This window comes from Symphalangus syndactylus, chromosome 6, assembly GCF_028878055.3.
Source record: "Symphalangus syndactylus isolate Jambi chromosome 6, NHGRI_mSymSyn1-v2.1_pri, whole genome shotgun sequence".
Lineage (NCBI taxonomy): Eukaryota > Metazoa > Chordata > Mammalia > Primates > Hylobatidae > Symphalangus > Symphalangus syndactylus.
In genome coordinates this window covers 35,035,044-35,049,194 of record NC_072428.2, presented here as the reverse complement: position 1 = coordinate 35,049,194, position 14,151 = coordinate 35,035,044, and the positions used below count along the sequence as shown (strand labels likewise).

General features: G+C 36.6%; 1 protein-coding gene across 5 annotated transcripts in view; it reads left to right on the top strand.

Annotated features, from left to right (window-relative positions):
- The window catches only part of NELL1 (neural EGFL like 1), a 932,871-nt gene that overhangs the window by 520,253 nt on the left and 398,467 nt on the right, over positions 1–14,151 (top strand). The gene's annotated exons all lie outside the window — the stretch shown is intronic.

The following is a 14,151-nucleotide window of genomic DNA, read 5'->3' as shown; positions in this document are numbered from 1 at the left end:
GGGTATACTATTACTGGCACTTAAAAACTTTTTCAAATGACCTAGGTTCTTCCAAACTGGCAACCACTGATTTATAGAACTATTAATTTATTGTCCATGAGTTCTAACCTTCAAGAAATATAGGAGTTCAGTAATAGTCTTGCTCATTATCAGATAAACAGCTGACAGCTTCTCCATGGAAAAGTTGGGCTGGAGCTAGATTCTGTAAACAAAATATTTTGAATAGAAACTAGTGAAGAGAGAATATTTTAGGCAAGTGGTCTAGCAGAAATTTCGTGTAGAGGAAATAATATATTTGGAAAGTTTTGAAATACAATGAGAGAGTGGTTTGATTATGTACTAGTTAGTTATTGCCACAATAATCATATGTAATAAATCGTCTCAAAACTCAATGGCTTAAAAGAAACTCATTTATTCTCAAGGATTTGCAGGTTGGCAGAGGTGGCCCTGCTTCATGATGTGAGTTGGCTAGTGTATTCTCATCCAATTTGCGATGGCAGGTGAGCACAGCCATGTTTTTAGTATGGCAAAGAAAAGTGCAAGACAAGCTCCAAAATATATAAAAACACATTTTAAGTCTTTGCTTATGTCAAATCTATTAACATCTATTGGCTAAATCAAGTCACTTGGCTAAGAACAAAATCAAAGAGCAAGAAAAATATACTCCATCCAAATTTTTAGACACCACGTGACAATACTGAAACTTGACATAAAGGGAATACTCAATGAATAGTCTTTTATTTGCTTCCTGGAGCTACATTTTGCACGTAGTTTGAGTTAGGAGTAGTCTTACCTTGTTTATCTTTTCAACCAAAATATAGGGAAGTATTTGTGCAAAGGTTTAGGACAAGAATCAACATACTTTTTTTTTTTTGGTAAAGTCCAGAAAGTAAATATTTTAGGTTTCATACTGTCTGACTAGCAACTACTCAAGTGTGTTAGCAGCGGGAAGGCAGCCATAGAATATATGTAAACAAATGGGTCTGGCTGTAATTCAATAAAACTTTAATTACAGACGACTGAATTTAGTTGGGGGCAGGGTGGGTGGGGGGCTCTGGATTTGGCCCCCATGCCATAGTTTGCAGACAAATTATTTAGGAGACAACCTAGTATAAATATACGTTAGGCAATGTCATTTTGCTGTTTCTATATAATTAAATTAACCTGTATTACATGATCTTTTGTTTTTATCTTATCATCTGGAAGAAAAACAAAATATGTGGTTGCTTTCAAAGCTGAGATTACAGTTGATGCTTCCTTTTGGTTGTACAAATCAGCGGGTGTTAATTGGAAAACAAATTTTTTACATGACTGAAATTTGTTCTGATGTGGAATTACTAATTTGTGCCTGATTCTGTTTGGCATGCTGCTGCTCATGATTTTTATCAGATAATTTACACAGAGATTCTCTTTTGGCCTGTGACATGAATTCCGAACAATCAGAAAATGCTTTAAGATCAAGAGTAGACAATTTTTCTTTCTGTGAAAGAGAAATGAGTTGGCAAATAATGTAGAAATAAATCATCTATTTTTATTTGTTTACAGCTGGAAGCCATTTGGGGTTGAGTTTGAAGGGAGATTTTTGTTCTTCCTTTAGCTGAGCAGCAAACACATTGGTCTCATACTTTCTCTAAATTTTATCATAGAAGCTCCTTAGCTATGTATTCTGTACTGCATTCTTGTTTCTGGTGAGTTTCCCTGTTCCTTTACTGGGGCAAGGTTTAGGGGCTCTCTGGCTTGGTCAGGTCATCTAGAAGCAACCCAACAAACTTTTTGTCTGAACATCCAACTCTTTTAAATAAATCTTTCTCCATGGATTTCCTTAATATCTTGTTTCAAAAAAATGTTCTCTGCCTAGAAAGCTACATTTTTCTAGGTGAATCCTGAATCCTATTTGATTTTTCCCCATCTCACCATTGATATACTAGGTAAAGTAAGCACCATGTCAAAGAATTTTTTTTCTAAAAATGAGGATGCTCGAAGTGCTTACACTTCCCTATTAAAGTTCACATTTATTTGGTGAACTAGATACTCTCGCTCTCTCTCTGCAAGGTAACATAGCAGAAGCTGGAACAATTTTTAGACCTTTGAAACCTAATTTATTTGTCATCATTGAGATTTTGCTGGCTTTCATTTGGCTGACATGTGAAAATGAGTAATACATTTATATTGTATTTATGGGATAACAGCAGATGAAATATTTAGGTTTAGGTTGATGCAAAAGTAATTGCAGTTTTTGCCACTACTCATGGTGAAAACCGCTACTCATGGTGAAAACCACTATTAGTTGGTGCTTTTGCACCAACCTATACTACAAAGTGCTACTAGGCAAGTGAATTTACTCAGGGGATATTTATTGAAAGGAGAAAAAAAAGCTGCTGTTTACTGAATGCCTACTTCATAAGGTCTGTGTGGCTTTAAAGAGTTAGTAATTTGTCACACTCAGAGGTGGGGCATGGCAGAAATGAGATTGGAATCCCATTTGAACTGTGAAGCTCCTATTTTCCTTACATCACTGTTTCACATTAGCAATATGTACTGATTTAAGGAAATAGCTGGGAAATTATGCCTCTTGTTTGCTGTCTCTGAACTATACATTCAGTAACAAGTTTGAATTTTTATGATATTAGAGATGGGAAATGTCCACACTTAATTTTGTTAACATTTCTTTCTTTTCTCTCTATTATGGCAGGCTAAATTTTTCCACTTTCTTAAATGGACTGCAGAAAAATTGCAGAAACCTTAAATCTTCATTTAATTAATAGAAAATACAACACCTTAATTGTCATTATTATTATTTTTTCTACTAGTGTACTGAAGAAGACATGCTGGTTTCTGAGTATATGTGGTTCACTCTGTGAGAACAGTAGCCGAATTTTTAATAGTGCTTCTATAGATTTGGCATTATTCTAAGACTTTACATATATTGACTTATTTAATTCTCACAACTATCTAATGAAGTAAATACTGTTATTATCTCAATGTAATAGATAAGAATACAGAGACACAGAGAGGTGAGCTAACTTCCCTTTTAACTTTATCACAGCTACCAGATGGTGGAGCTGAGATTCAAATTCTAGCAGACCCCAGCCAGAGCCTGTGCTCTTAAGAAAATGGGCTCCAGCTGGGCACGGCGGCGCATGCCTGTAATCCCAGCACTTTGGGAGGCCAAGGCGGGTGGATCACTTGAGGTCATGAGTTCGAGAGCAGCCTGGCCAACATGGCGAAACCCCATCTCTACTAAAAATACAAAAATTAGCCGGATGTGGTGTCAGGTGTCTGTAATCTCAGCTGCTCAGGGAAGCTGAGGCAGGAGAATCACTTGAGCCTGGGAGGCGGAGGTTGCAGTGAACCGAGATCACGCCACTGCACTCCAGCCTGGGTGACAGAGTGAGACTCCGTCTCAAAGAAAAAAATAAAAAAGAAAATGGGCTCCATTGAACTTTGTAATCAGTCAGGGTTCAGTGAGGAGACAGTAACCACACAAATTATTTTAAAAGAGAGAATTTAATATAACTACATATTAAATAACTTATAATACAAAAAGAGCATTAAGTTGTCACAGAAGTAGACTTTTCAGGTATCACAGAAATAGCCTTTTCAGGAAGCAGCTACCTAGGGCTAGGGAAACAGGAGGAAGAGGTTGGAATTATTAATATTTAGAAGCTTGGAAAAGAGGCTTCCCAGGTGCTAGAGTCTCTGAGCAAAATGGTATAATAGGATGGGGGCTACCGGAGGAGGGTAAGGAGAGGCTGGCCAGCTGATAGTGTTATCTAAGGGTGCCATAAACATTGCTCTTCAAATGTTGGGAAGATGGCAAATGGGAACTAAGTACTGCTACTGGAAAGAAAATTGTTGCTGTTGGACTGAAGAATCATTACTAGGATGATACTTACAAGAAGAAGCTAAAAGGGAACAGACAAGAAGGATGAAGTCCTGTCTTCATTCTGAAGCCTTGCACTTCTCCTCTTGCACCCCTATGGGCAGAGCCTGAGAGGGAACAGCTGGCAAGATAAAGATGTGGTTTATACAGTTCTAGTCCCAGCACCACAAAGCAGAGCTGGGATTGACTTTAAACAAAATTTCCAAATAGAAAAGTATGTTCAAGATTTACGAAAAAAAAAATGTGCTATTAGAGAATTTTATTACCTCGGTATAGTATAATCTTATACATTTTTTATGAACATGATCTGTCTCTCCCAATAAATTATGAACTCTCTCAAACCGATTCTGACTTAAGCCTTTTTCAAGGGCCAGCTTAGTGCAAGGCACATAGGAGGTGCATAATAAATGATTGTTGCTGGAGTGATATAAGAAACATTTAAATATGGATTTTCTTTTAAAATTATTTTTACGGGTTTCAGAACATCTATTCATAGGGTCAGCTGAACAAATAAAGCTTGCGAATGAGTATATTATTCAGGAGAAGGGCTTGCTCTATCCCTGTGAATGCTCAAGAGAGCTCCAGTGTTTGCTGAAAAGTTTTACAAAGATTAAAACAATATCTACTCCCTCTCCCCTGGTGAGATTATCATTAATTAAGGAAATGCAGGCATCGATCTGTTTGATAGCATTCCATCAGCAGAGCTGTGGCCTATAAAAAGCAGGTTGAGATTTTCACTCATATTTCAAGGATGTTTCCCAGTTGGATGGCAGCATTCTGATCCCCCATGTTACCTGTCAAAGGATAATGAATACAACTAGTGGGAACCATGCCGACTCAACAGCTATTACTTTATTTTAATAACGTGATTGGAATCAGGTGATTGGAATGTGGTGTTGAGTTGAACAGGTTTAGAAAATGAGTCACATCTCTGAACAAGTGAGATTGAGGGAGGATAAAGGGAAATAGCTTCACTAGTCTGAAACAAAAGAAAAAAAATCTGCATTTCTGTTACTATGATCATTTTTGGGGGCTCATAGGTGGAAAGAATAAATTTGCCTATTTTCTTACATGTTGGCCCATAGTATGTTTTCTAGGTGTAGTGAAGGGCAATGTGACATAAAGGCAGTAGCACCATTCCTAAACCAGGAACGTATGAGTGGGAACCCCAAGTTGGCTAGCAACTGGTGTGCGAGCTTGGAGAAGTCACTTAACTTCATTGGCCTTCAGTTTTCTCTTTTGTAAAATGAAGTGATTGGTTATAATCAATATCCCACATTCCCCTAACCCCATTCTATGTCCTCTTCTTTTTTCTTAGTTCATTGGCATGCAAATTATTTGTTTTTTTTTTATTGTTTGTTTTGTTTTGTTTTTGAGATGGAGTCTTGCTTTTTCACCCAGGCTGGAGTGCAGTGGCACCATCTCAGCTCACTGCAACCCCTCCCTTCTGGGTTCAAGTGATTCTCCTGTCTCAACCTCCCGAGTAGCTGAGATTACAGGAAGGTGCCCACCATGACCGGCTAAATTCTGTATTTTTAGTAGAGATAGGGTTTTGCAGTGTTGGCCAGGCTGGTCTCAAACGTCTGACCCCAAGTGATCCGCCCGCCTTGGCCTCCCAAAGTGCTGGGATTACAGGCGTGAGCCATCGCCCCCGGCCAGGCATGCTAAATTGTGTTTCAAATGTGTCAGTTGAAAACAGACTCATTTTTCAAGATGTAAGTCAATGTCTCTGAAGAAAAGCACATACTATAAAAGAATACTAGTTTTCCTACAAAAGCATTTAATTTATGATATGTTTTACTATAATAAATTGAGTGTCCTCTGTTTTATTAACGAGTGAGTTTTGATTGAAGTGAAATCATGTGTTTTCTAGAAAATGTGGATTTTTGCCTTAAGTTCTAATTGTCGAAATAGAAAGTTTGAAGCCATCAAATAGTGAAGCAACTTATGAATTTCCTCATCCTTCTAAATATAATATTGAAAAAAATTGATATGCAACATAAATATGTGTTACATCTTCAAATGGCAACTTCAGATACAGTATTTTGTTGTTAACACCAATAATTACTGATGCTATAACAGCTAATCACATGAGAATTGCCCTTCCTTGAGCTCAACAAATTGTCTGTCATCTTTTAGTGTGTTTTCCACCCATCTCTTCACTTGTCCATCTTCCCAGCCAGCCATCCATCCATCCATCCATCCATCCATCCATCCATCCATCCTTCCTTCCATAAACCTATCCATCCATCCTTAGGGCTGACAGGATAATTCAAACATATTGTAAAAGAATGTTTTCTCTCTTGATGTCTGCTACTAATGTTATAAATAAACAGCCCAAATCACATTTGTTTCTATTTTGAATTCTTTGTAATTTGACTAGGAACATACTTGTATTTAATTCCAGTATCTATCTTTTTTTTTTTTTTTTTTTTTTTGAGGTGAAATTTCAGTCTTGTTGCCCAGGCGTGGAGCACAATGGTGCGAGCTCAGCTCACTGCAACCTCCGCCTCCCGGGTTCAAGCGATTCTTCTGCCTCAGCCTCTCGAATAGCTGGAATTACAGGCACCCGCCACCACACCCAGCTAATTTTTGTGTATTTAGTAGAGACGGAGTTACACCATGTTGACCAGGCTGGTCTCGAACTTCTAACCTCAGGTGATGCACCTGCCTCGGCCTCCCAACGTGCTGGGATTACAAAGATCATAGACTTTTAGAGCAGCATGTAGTTAACAAAAATAAACAAACAAGGATTTTAGGTAGATATCATGCACTTTAGTAGACGTATAAACTTGGATATCTTATCTGACTTTTAGAACCTCAATTTCTTTTCTGTATAATAGGCAGGTAATTGATGATACCTGTTTCAAAGGGTGTCTATGAAACTGAAATAAGGAAACATCTCTTGAACATTTGAAAAGAGAGCTCAATACGTGTTAGTTTCCTTCCCCTTACTTTTAGAACTGATTTGGGTTCTGGACTATAAAAAAAGAATTGCATCATCCCTTTGGGGAAGAAGATGAAGGGGAAAGGTAAAAATCACTGAAGAAATCTAATGGTAAATGAATACATTTTTTACTTCTGTTCTTTTCCTACAGTCAGTATCATCTTGGGGAAGCAGGTGAACCAGCTTTTTCTCCTCAGTCACTGTGCCTGGGGCTGGGACAGTTCTCATGATTCTGGTTGCAATTTAGGCTGACATTTGAGGGGTGAGACAGATGGCCATCATCTCCATTAAGAATAACTGCACCCCAGCCCTTTATCCACAACTCTGCAAATGTGTTTGGCTCCCACAGCAGGTTTATGTGTTGGCAATATCAGTGAAATGATTCCTTCCAGCTTGGACATGTAAAGACTTTCAGATGGCCCTATGGCTTTTTTCTCTCACTTTTCTTTACTTGTTCTCACAGTCTTGAAATTTACAACCCTTAAGGCCACAAGGCTGTTAGTTAGAAGTGAAGGAATTGTTGTACTGACATTTTTCTAATTAAATAAAAAAAATTATTTAAAAAGAACCAAAAATAAAAGCAATGCAAAATATACAGTGAGGCACAGTGGATAAAGAACAGATGTGCAAATTAGAGAAACTTGGTTTTAGCATCAGAGTTTCCATTTACCTGCTCTGAAGTGTCTGGCTGTGTAACCTAGGACACTTCATTTTGAATATTTTTAGAATTCTTTCCAGTATAAATCTTTGTGACACTATAAGCATTTTCCTTTTAATGATATTCACAAACTTACAAACATATAGGAAAATTTAAAGTATAATGTGACAATATTGGACCTATCATTGAATCCTATCAAATCTTAACATGTTGTCATATATACCTTATTCCTATCTTTGCATTTGATACTTATCATTTTCATGCATGTTTTATGCTACTACTCTATGTCCTTATATTTATAACCAATTTGTATAGTATTGTTTGAAATGCCTTTAACTTTATAAAATTATATCATAATGTATATATTCAACTGCCACTTGCATTTGTCACTCAGTGTCATTGAGATTTATCCCTGCTCACATATGTAGCTCTTCATTTTAATTACAATATAGTAATCCATTGTATGAATAGTTCACAATTTACTTATCCTTTTTCCTGATGACTAGTTTTTACAATTACAAAGAACGTTGGAATTAATGTACTGGCATAAGTCTCCTTCTGTTATGTGCATCTTTAATTTGCCTTGATATTGTCAAATTGCTTCTAAAGTTTGGAACATTATTGTTCAAATTGTTTATTCCTAGGTTTTTTTTTTTTTTTATAATTACCTAGTAGCTCTAGAAACTATTAAGACTCCTACATTTACATATCTTTGTTCATTTAAGACACATTGCACACTGTCTTTCACAATGCACTGTACTAAATATAAAAATCAAACAGACATGGCAGCCTGCTCTCAAGGTTACCTATGCTTTAGACAAGCCGCGTTCATGTATAATTATTATCATATATTATAGAGAGAATATCTACTAAGTTTGTTGAGCAAGAGTAATTTACTTGTATCACTTTTCTTAAGATTAGTGGGTGCCAGTTACCCAGAAATATTTTAGTTGTCTGTTGTTTCTTCATTTTTTTTTACTTAATGTACTCTGGTAGTATAAGAATTAAATATTACTTGGGATACAGAAATATTTTAGTTTTTATAAGTTTGCCTCAGTTAAGGTCTAAGTCCTTTGGTTTTATTATTGATCTACAAGGGATGTTGTAACTATTGAAATGTAAGAAAAAAGATATTTTGTTGCTGAGTTTAATACAGATGTTTGCTTATCACATTTAGCAGTATTGAAACTGGAGCCCTAAGCATGGCTTTTCTGTGGATTGTGGAAAGACATTCAGTCATTGGATGAACAAGACAACAGGTCTTGGTTTCTAGTTTGTTTTGTCAATTCAATTCACAAGACACAAGTTTCACCCAGTGAGTTTACTTAGATTTAAGAAAAGATGCAGGCAGGGTGCGGTGGCTCATGCCTGTAATCCCAGCACTTTGGGAGGCCAAGGTGAGTGGATCACCTGAGGTCAGGAGTTTGAGACCAGCCTGACCAACATGGCGAAACCCTGTCTCGTCTAAAAATACAAAAATTAGCTGGGCATGCTGGTGGATGCCTGTAATCCCAGCTACTAGGGAGGCTGAAGCAGGAGAATTGCTTGAATCCAGGAGGCGGAGGTAATAGTGAGCAGAGATCGCACCACTGCACTCCAGCCTGGGCGATAGAGTGAGACTCTGTCTCCAAAACAAACAAAAAAGAACGTAAAACGGGAATACTGGAATTCACAACCAAGAGCATCATAAAGGCCTTAGTCATCCAGACACTGGTGTCCTCTCATAGTCTGGTATTTGTTTTAGTTCCAAGGGATAGGAACTGACCCTGGATTGGGTCACATCAGCCCAAGGAAGCTGCAGTGTCTATGCTCCTTCATCTTAAAATCCTTGAGAATTTCCTAGCATGTGGTGGGAGAGTATGCTCAGTTCCCATTCTTAAGTGTCGCTGCAGGCATGCGTGATCAGATATTCTGACAACTAAATACAGGATGCTCAGGGACAGCCCTGGAAATGTAATCAGTATATGACAACCCTAATAAGACCCTCATTTATCTCTAAAGATTGTATTTTCTCACTTGATATTGCAAAAAGTGCAACTGGGTGTCAGATTTTCCTCAAACATTCCCAGAAGCTGTTGAAAGAGATTATATCCCAGTCGTTAACTCTTATCTATTATGTTGCCTCAGTTTATTCAGCCTTGCCAATTCGAGTAGACAATGGGAGAGGTCATACAGTTCTGAGATGATACTTTCTGCCTCCATAGCAGGGAAGGCTTTGTATATAATGTTGGGTATATTGCAAGGTGGCAGTATAATAGGGTGGTTTGAGAGCATGGGTGGGCTTTGGAGTCAGACAAGGCCATGTTCAAGTCTTAGCTGTGCTGCCTTCTAGCTATGTGTTACTGTGGTGGGCAAAATAATGCCTCCTTTCCATATGTGAATCCCTAAAACCTGTTAATATATTAGGTTGAAAAGGAGAATGAAAGTTTCAGATGGAATTAAGGTTACTAATCAGCTGACCCTGAGATAGTTACATTATCCTGGATTTCTGGATGGGATCAATTTAATCACAGGAGTCCTTACAAGTGAAAGGTGAAAGCAAGAAAGAGAGAACTAGGCATATAGCAGCATGAGAAGGACGCATGGCTCAGTGTTGCTGGCTTTGAAAAGGCAGACAATAAGTCACAAGCCAAGGAATGCAGGCAGCCTCTAGAGGCTGGGGAAGTCAAAAAACAAAACAAAAGACATCATTCCCTAGAAGTCCCCCAAAAGAAAACAACACTGCCAGTACCTTTTTAGCCCAGTGAGACCCATTTTGGACTTCAGACCTCCAAAAGTGGAAGACAATGGATTCCTGTTGCTTTAAGGCACTATTTTTGGTAATTTGTTACAGCAGCAATAGGAAACTAAAATAGTGATGTTTATGTCTTGATGCTTCAGTTATCTCATTTTGTAAAATAAGGATTATAACAGCACTTTCCTCCTATGGAGATTGTTTTAAGATATCCATTTTTGTGCAGAGCACTCAGCTTACTCTTGGTAAGACTCAATCTTTGGATGCGACGCCTAGATATTTGAATAAGAAGTTAGGAAACTTGGATTATGGTTTCAGACAAAATGAGGACAAGAGTAACTTCCTGCCTTTCTTATAAAGTTGATGTGAAAAGCAAATGAAATTATGTTTTAACTTTTATATTTTAACTAAAGTATTATTCAAATGTAACTTAATTTGAATAATAGCTAATAATTTAGCTAATAATTAACTAATAATAATTAATTTAGTTATATTTTAAATATATATTTAATATATATTATGTATTTAAAATAATAGTTAATTTAGTTATATTTTAACTAAAGTATTATTAGTTATATTTATTAGTTATATTATTAGTTAGTATATTAATTTAGTTATATTTTAACTAAAGTATTATTCAAATGTAACTTAATTTGAATAATAGCTAATAATGTAGCTAATAATTTAGCTTACATATTCCAAATGGACTTATTAGATAATATGTGAAAGATACAAAAATTAAACACTTGAATCATCAGCTGATTGTAGAAAATAGTGTGGAGTAATAGATAATATTAATTCCAATGACTGGTACTGAGTAGTAAGTTCCTTCTTTTAAGATATTCTATTTTTATAGCATTTATATTTCCTACTTATGTGGTAATAATTATGGTTCTTTATTTCTATGGCAGGGATGTGTGTTATCTTTTAATTGCAACCTTTGCTTATAATGTCTGAATGTAAGCACAATAATATTTATTTAATTGAACTAAAGATAAAGTGGAAGAATCACATATTTGGCCAGGATATAATTATCAGAGCTCCTCTAAAGCACATTTTGAATATTTTAAAAGGTGTATTAATTTTTAGTAAGTGGGATGGCAAAGTTCTTATTGTTCTGTATGCTAATGATTAAGCATTTCAAATATTTATCATTACTTTTGATTGATTATACATTTAAATAAGTAAATTCAGGCAGATAAAATTAAGATTTATTTGTCTCACTGTTTGAAGTATTCATTTACTGAGGTCAGTGAGTGCGTGTGTATGCAATGAAAAGTGAGCATTAGGCTATTACTATAATTGCTTATCACTATTTTCATTTTCATAAACATATGGCAATATGCACTATTATATTAATAGATATACGTTTTCATCATCTTATTTTTCAGTTGGCTCTTGGGCACAGTCAAAGTGTACGTTTTGTAGTGGCAGATTTTTCAGATTCATGCTTCCTATGGAAATTTTAAGAAGTAGAGGTTTGTTTAAATTCTATACCAGGGCATAGAGGAAACTTAAACAGAATGCTAAAGGAAGGAGTGTGGCCACTTTTTTCTGGGCATACAATTAGTCTAGTCAATAGAGGTCACATTGGACCAAGCATTTGAGATGTTTCAACTTCCCATTGGGGCAAACTTACCACAAAATGTGCTCATCCATTTTCCAGTGTCTAGAGAAAGAGGAAGGTGGACATCGTGGAGTCTTTAATGACTGGGGTTTTTGTAGGACTTTTAATGATTGTTTTAAAGCCATTTATCACTGAGAAGTGAAAACCATTTACAAAATGTAATGGTTAAAATGAATGTGACTCTAATCCATAACTTGACAGTTTACTTTTTGTTATTTCTTCTATTCTTTTAAACATGAGGTATTGCAGGATAGGTGAGGGGGGATATCTGGTTATTTGACTACTAATATGAGAAAATACAAAAATTTAGATTGAATATCTAAATGGGGTAAGTTTTAATGTTGCAAATAGTTGATCTGTTTTGCCCAAGAATGGGGTTCCTGTCAAAGAGGTTGGAATAGGACAGAAAACTTTACATTCCTAATGTTCAGCAGTTTTGATGCTCTTAGATCGATCAGAAATAAAGCATGCAAGAACCTCCTGAGATGATACAGCAAATGTGTGGGAACTGGGTAATTTTTCAAGAATTGGATAAGGACTGTGTCTGAATGCAGACCATGCAAAGAGAACAGCATATATATAAGTCATTTTGTCATTGGCATCTTAAAAAATAAAATCAATAAATATTTAAAATTTATTTGCATTTTAGAACCAGTCAACATCTTCACATAGCCATCAGGCAATAAAGAAGCTTTGAAAAAGAGGATAAAATGTATTTATAGAGGAAAAATATCATTTTATAAGTACATTTAAAGTGGAAATGCTTAGGGAAGTTTGTGACTAGGAGATGCTGGGAAGTTTTGATTTGTGCTTCTGCAAAGTTACCAAACACCAAAAAATTTCACAGATAAGTCATTTGATTTGATGTTCTTGATTTTTCCTTTTGAGTGACAGGGATAAAAAGAAAGTTTTAGAGATTGTCTGCTGGTTTCATTGTTGACACTGCAAAGGGAGAAGTCAGTATCTGATTTTTAGATTCCTAGGGTTTGTCTCACTTTGATGGAAAAAAATATTTCACAATGTTTACACTTGAAATTCTTATCTTTGTAGATTTCAGAGGATTCGATGCTAGTTGCAATGGGTTTCATCTTTGAGGAGTCTCACAGATGTGGATCATCCTTATTCCATCAAATTTTATTCCTGTTGAGCCAGATAATGATTATAATGTTAGTGTCCTTCACATTGGAAGATTCTCCAGCTATGAAGGAAATGACAGTCATGAAACACATATTGACCTTTAGTCGCTGTTAAAATATCTCTAAAGAATAGACTCGTGGATTCTCATAATATCAGTTACCAGATGGCATTTCTAGGGACTCTGTCTCTGCCTTCTGGAGGCCTACCCTGTAGCCTCCAGACTCTCTAGCACCCTTGCTGACATCTACCCCTTCACCTCCGGGTTCTAACACAGCCCTAAAGTTGGCGCATATCCACAATGAATCAATCAAGGCTTGGCTTCTGACTGGAATGGGCTTGGTTATTTTTTCCCAATTTTATTTTTTGGAACAGCTAGAAAGGAGGACCGGGTTGCTCAGTGGTCCTCTACCTTCATTTCTTTCTGGAAGAGATTTTTTAAATGCATATGTCTGGACCCCACCATAGAGATTCTGATTTAGTTGATCTGGTCTGGTCTAGGGCTGGGCATTGGTTCATTTAAAAAAAATTCCCCAGATGATTTAATATGTGGCCAAGAAGATTGGGGTGCTAGTCCGCGCTCTGGATTCTCAAAGTGTGGCTCCTAGATCAGCAATATCAGCATCACTTGGGAACGTATTAGAAATCCAAATCCTCAGGCCCTAAGCAAGACCTACCGAATCTGCAACTTTTTAGGGGTAAGGCCCAGAAATTCGCATTTTAATAAGCCTTCCATATGATGCTTATGCATATCAAAGTTTGAGAGCCACTGATTTGATCAACTTTCTAAGATGGGGGTAAACTGTTGAGGATGCACTCCATGGATACAACTGTATCATATGCAAAAGGTGCTCAGCACAGACCCGAGTCTGGAACTAGGGCATACACCAACCACCGGGGAGTAAGCAGATGACAGAGGTCCATGCTAGCGATGAGCATCCCAGCCAACAATTTTTGTTATCTAGAGGTAATGCCTGTTCATAGCAGGTTAGGACTAGAGTGCGAGCGTCAGGGAGATGTTATGTTGGGTTTAATTCTTTTCTTTATTAATTTAGGAAACTAATGTCTCTGAGCTTCATTTTTCACTGGGAAAAAAATTATTACCTTTCAAGGTTGTTGTGAAAAATAAAATTGTCCATGGGAAAGGTCCAGCAAGAAGAAATGTTCA